The sequence below is a fragment of the Fukomys damarensis genome, unplaced genomic scaffold (genome assembly GCF_012274545.1).
Source record: "Fukomys damarensis isolate Sample0158 unplaced genomic scaffold, DMR_v1.0_HiC HiC_scaffold_26, whole genome shotgun sequence".
In the NCBI taxonomy this organism is placed as follows: Eukaryota; Metazoa; Chordata; class Mammalia; order Rodentia; family Bathyergidae; genus Fukomys; species Fukomys damarensis.
Window position 1 is genome coordinate 23,037,856 of NW_022900938.1, and position 5,813 is coordinate 23,043,668.

The 5,813-nt window shown below is 39.5% G+C and overlaps 1 pseudogene; it reads left to right on the forward strand.

Moving 5' to 3' along the window:
• Nucleotides 1-611: 611 nt before the first annotated feature.
• LOC104850187 lies at nt 612-2,092 on the forward strand (annotated as a pseudogene).
• The last annotated feature ends 3,721 nt before the right edge of the window (nt 2,093-5,813 follow it).

Sequence of the window (5,813 nt, forward strand, 5' to 3'; positions counted from 1 at the left end):
GAAGAGTGAAAGCCACTCAGACTTATTACAGTCCTAAACAATAGAGACCGCAATATCTAGGCAGCACATACTGGCTTAGAAATAAGCCAGGCTTACTAAGCCTGTTACCAGGTGAAATATATGGTACAGTTTTTCAACATAATTTATACTTCTCCTGAACTGTTTCGCTTATAAAAGAATGGTATGATTCAGGGACTCAGCAAATACCAATTCAGCTGCCACTGCGTTCAAACATGGAGCACAGAGTATTCAGTGACGAGCAAAACAGAATCACCTCTTTCCGAGCTTGGGCTTCAGTGAAAGATACTGGTCAGTAAGCAGTTACCTCTGCATGCATTGTGATGAAGGGCGGCAGAGCCCGCCTGAGAGGACCTGCCTGGAATTTGTATATTAAGGTTTGGAGGCTCTGGCTTAAGAAAAGCCTCACAAGATAGCTTGTTAAGAAGAATGGGCCTGATATATATGCTATCTCGAGTGCTCAGAGAAAATGGTTTCAAATTAGGGAGGCTGGGTTTTTTGGAAGAGGTTTGGCACTTTTATTTTTGGTGGAAGAATATTTTTTAAAAAGTAGAAACATCGGTGACTTTGAAGATGTAGGCTATGCCAAAGAGATGGATGAGACTCCTGCCAAGTTTATCAGGAGGACCATCTTTAAAATCTCCATGTCAGTTGGGTATGGTGGCACACACCTGTAATCTCAGAACCGGGGAAGCTGAGGCAGGAGGATCATCATGAGTTTGAGGCCAGCCTGGGCTACATAGTGAGTTTAAGGCCAGCCTGGAACACATAACATGATCCTGTCTTCAAAAAAGGTTAAAAAAAAGAAAAAGAAAAAAATCCCCATATCTGAAATGATGACAATTTTAAAAGCCTGGGTTAAGGGCTGGGGATTTAGCTCAGTGGTTCTGCCACCTGCCTTGCAAGCACAAGGACCCAAGTTTAATCCCTGGTACCAAAGGAAAAAAAAGAAAGAAATTATTCACTGTCATGCTTTAATACAGTGTAAAAATAGGGAAGGGAGGAAGGGGTGAAGGGAGGGCAGGGATAAGGGGGAAAAATGAGAACCAAGAGCTGTCAATGATGAATGTAACTGTAATGTATACCTAAAATGTACCAATAAACTCAATGAGAAAATAAAATAAAATTTTAAAAAAGCCTGGGTGGTTTTGTTTTGTTGTCTAAACACCAACTGCAGACCATAAACTTTTGGCAGAAAAAAGGAATCCTTGGTTCAGGACTTGCTTCTGCTGTGTGAAAAATGTGCACATATCAAGGATATGGCCTTTTTAGATGCTATTCATACCCGAGTTCATCAGTACCAGAAAATTTGAGATGTTTTTCAGATGACTAAAGGACCAGATGAAGACACTGACTTTTTTGATATGGAAGAATTCAAAAGTTCATTTAAGAAAGTTCTTCAGAGAGCATTAAACAATGTGACAATCAGCTTCCTGAATGCTAAGGAGAATTCAGTCTGGATTCGAACTGCCTGGGAACACAGCACACAAAGCCAAATCAGTTCAGACCTACTCCTGTGGGGTTGTTTCCAGACAGAGCACCTTCACTTCTTCTTCCAGGTGGGACAGCCCTGTGCCCCTTCCGGTTAGGCACTGACAACTGCTCTCAAACACCATTAGACAGTGAAGACGGACCTGAAGAGCCGGCCCCTGGACTCTCTGAAGGCTAATGTTTTTAAACAGCAAAATCAGACCTTTGAGAATCACTCTACAACACCTTTTTAGGAAAGAAGTACTGAATTAGATATAAAAATGAATTCAAGGATCATTTTGTGATAACACAATAGAAACAGAGGGAGTCCAAAGAGTAACTCAAGAAACTTTTGGAGATGATTCCTCAACTGCAACAAGAATTTGCACACTATAAACTTGTAACGAAGCTCAAAGGTGACTTCAGCGGGGGCATCCTGCCTGAGGAAAAACCCCTCTGGTGCCTGGTAAAGTTCTCTTGTCCACATCTTTTGGAAGTGTTGAAATCCCCAGCACCAGTTGGAATTGCCCATGATCCACTGTCTCCAACAAGGCAACAAATTATTTTAAAATTAGAGATAAATAAGATGTATGTGGTTTTCTAAGCCCAGCAGCTCCTTCTCATATTGCACGTGCATTCCAATTAATGGTGAGCTGGATAGCTTCTGTCTGTGAACCTGATGTTTAGAAATGAGTCCTTGGTATTGAAAATTCAGAAGTGCCATATAATTGTAGAGACTGTTTCCTCCTCCCTGTGGGCTCCCTCTCCTTCTCCTGCTAAGTATAGCAGTTGTGAGCATTTGAAATGTGATGGGATATATATATATACCACCATTGAGAAATAAGTTCCATTTTTTTGGAATGGGTTTGTTATAAAAGCAGGTTCCACCCTCTCGCTCCCAGATGCAGAGACAGTCTCTCCCTCCCTCCACCCACTTCCTATCTGCTTTCTACCATGACAGTACAAGAAGGCTATCACCAGATGAAGCCTTCACACTTAGATTTTCCAATTCAGGAAACGTGTGCCAAATACACTTCTGTTGTTTATAAATATATGGGTCCAGACTGACCCCAAGTGCTAGGATGGTGTGAAGTCAAGCATATGGCAGGCCCAGTGTTGGGCCAGTTGGCATCACATGCAATGTTCTTTTTTCCACTCCTGCCTGCCTCTCCTTGGTCCTAGGAGATCTGGTTCCAATCGTTATTTTCTAAGGATTTTCTCTTAAGCCTTGGGTCACAGAAAAGCACCAAGAAACTATACCCAATTCAAGATTTCTAGGAGATCATAAAATCAGTCCATTCCGAGGGTACAGTTGGGTCCATTAAGTCGTTATTGTAAGAGGCTGGACAGCCAATGATTCGCTTAACATAATATGCTTCATTGTAAATGTGATACTTTTCATCATCTATTTTATCATACGTGTAACATCCAGACTGACCATTTTATACTGATATGTGAACAAAGATGTTGAAAATCTGACAAAAAATAAAAAGATAATTATGAAAGATAAAATCTGGTTAAGTGCACTGAGTTCAACTTGGTTTCTAATAGTTGTATCTGTATTTTGGCCTATTTTTCCTTCTTGCTTCTATCTTGCCTCCATTCTCAATTTTTTATTCTGCATTTTTCCATAATAATTGCCACTCAGAGAGCAAATATGTTGAGAAGAAATAAACCCTAATTTTTGTTTTTTTGAGACAGGGTCTCACTATGTAATTGAGACTGACTAGAACTCACTATGTAGCTCAGGCTGGTCTCGAACTCACAGTGATCCTCCTGCCTCAGCCTCCCAAGTACTGGGATTATAGGCGTGTGCCACCATGCCCAGCTCACAGTTCTATTTCTATTGCAATACTCTGAACAGCTTTTCACCCTGTGGTGGTCGTCACCAATCCAAGGGCTTCTAGTAAATATATTTATTAGGGGCTGGGGATTTAGCTCAGTGGTTCTATTGCCTGCCTTGCAAGCACAAGGACCTGAGTTCGATTCCCAGTACAAATACATATATATATATATATATATATGACTGTAAAAATGTTTCCCAGAAGAAAATGATTCCAGTTCTGCCTTTCCCCTAACATTTCTTCTTGTTCACATTACCAGAAATAAAATATTATTTGGTCATAAAAGTTTGGGGACGTTACAAACCAAAGAACAGCAAATCAGCAAGAAAGATCAGCCAACTAACTAGCCACTATCATCCATAAAGGTGCACCAGGAAATCAATCTCCAGAACACACACACACACACACACACACGCGCGCGGTCATCATCAGATAACCTAATCTCTTTGGCATTTGAAAACATCACTGAATTTTTTTCATTGAACAAATATTCAATAACAAACAATGTTGTGCTAAGGCCCTGTATCAGAGGCAACAGGGTTTAGTTATAAACTCTCAAGATGTACTTTTCTTCAAGGGGAAATCATCAAATGAATAAAAAAGGAATAAGTTAGAGGAGTACTCCAGATATGACCTCTTCCATAAGAGTAACATTTTGGTTTGCATCAAAAAGCATTAGGCAAAACTAACCTAATCTGTTCTAAAAGTTAATTTTTAACTTTAATTTACACATGGTCATGGATTTAATATACACATTAGTCAAGGATTTAAATAAAACAATACTAAAAGACGTGTATTTAAAAAAAACAAGCAGTCTCCTATTCTCTGTACCGCCAACCTCCCCCCAGAAGCCAGCCAGTTTTAACACAATGAGCTCTCATCTGGTAGTTACCTCCCCATTGATAATAATATGCCTACAATTCAAGTGACCACATACTTAGTTTGCTCCACAGTCCCAGTTTCCACCAGTTATCCCAGCATTGTTTTTACCAGTGGACCCTTTCACTCTCCAAAGTGTCTGTGATAAATCGCACAACTGCCACATTTACAATGAAGTTGCATGCTCTGTTGCTCTAACACAGGGTCCATTGACTTCTATTGTTAAGCCCTCTTACCTCTCCATTTTCTCTTTAATTCATTTTCTCAATTTAGCTATATAATTTTGAGTTAAATTTATAATCAAAGTTTATCCTATTTTGATGATTTAAGTATTTATTATTCACTGCTAACTCGAATGCTTTACCTTTGTTTTCTTTCTTGTATGATTTTTCAGTTTCCCTGGAGTTAAGAGTTGATTCTTTTAAAAATGCACTTAGTTCTTTGAGCACCTTATTTTCCCAAAACGCTTTAACACAGCTGTAATGACCCAGCACTGATTTTCCCAAATGCTCAAACACTGACTCTCTGCTTCAGTCCAGACCCTGGCCTGCTGCCCAGCTCTTGCTCTGGAGCTGCTCTTCAAATTCTAAGGAGACAATTATTTTTCTTTAGATCTAGATCCTGCCAAATAATTATTCAAATGTAAAAGTGGAATAACCATTTGAGGACTTAAAACTTTTATCTTGCATATACCCTGAAATCTACTGGCAGATGGGCTCCAGCAAATACAGGAAGTATAGGAACGCTAGGGTTTGAATGTATCCCCCAAAGCCCACATGTTGGAGATTTAATCCCTACTTAGGACCTCTAAGAGGTCGGCAGGTGTCATGCATGGAGTAATGGATGAATGAATGTTTGCACACCACCGAGAAGCGTTCATTTTTTTGAGAATGGGTTTTTTATAAAAGCAAGCTCCACCGTCTCTGTCCCAGACACGGTGACACACAGTCTCTCTCTCTCTTTTCTCCCTCCATCCCCGCTCCTATCTGCTTTCCACCATGACAGTACAAGAAGCCCAGATGAAGCCTTCAGACTTAGATTTTCCAATTCAGGAAACATGTGCCAAATACACTTCTGTTGTTTATAAATGAACCAGGTCATGGTATTCTGTTACAGCAGCATAGGACAGGTTGAGACAATAAAGAATGGAAGAAATTTGACATATTTGTACACTAAGTAATAAAATTCTTAAAGTCTTTGTTCCTACCCAAGGAAGTAAGAACACTTATGTCTATGATAAAAAAAAATGAGAACTTTCATCACTTTGGGTTTTCTTTTAACTTTTAAAATTTTTAATTAGTACATGTTTGCAGTGCATGATGATTTCATTCAAAGCAAAGCAAAGTATAGGGAGATAACTGCAGCCTTCTTGGCTCATGATCTGAAATTATAAATCCTTAATAGCTATGGAAATAAGTTTGATGTTACGACTATGCAGAGAACAAATTTGAAACCACATGCAAACTTATTTAGCAGGGAATGGAAGAAAGAAAGGGTGTCATCTGGAGAACTCTGTTGACTCATGGCTAAAAATACACCCACTGATCACATAGGGAGCGCTACAACTGAGTCAGAGATTTTGTTTAATGCTTGATGCTAACT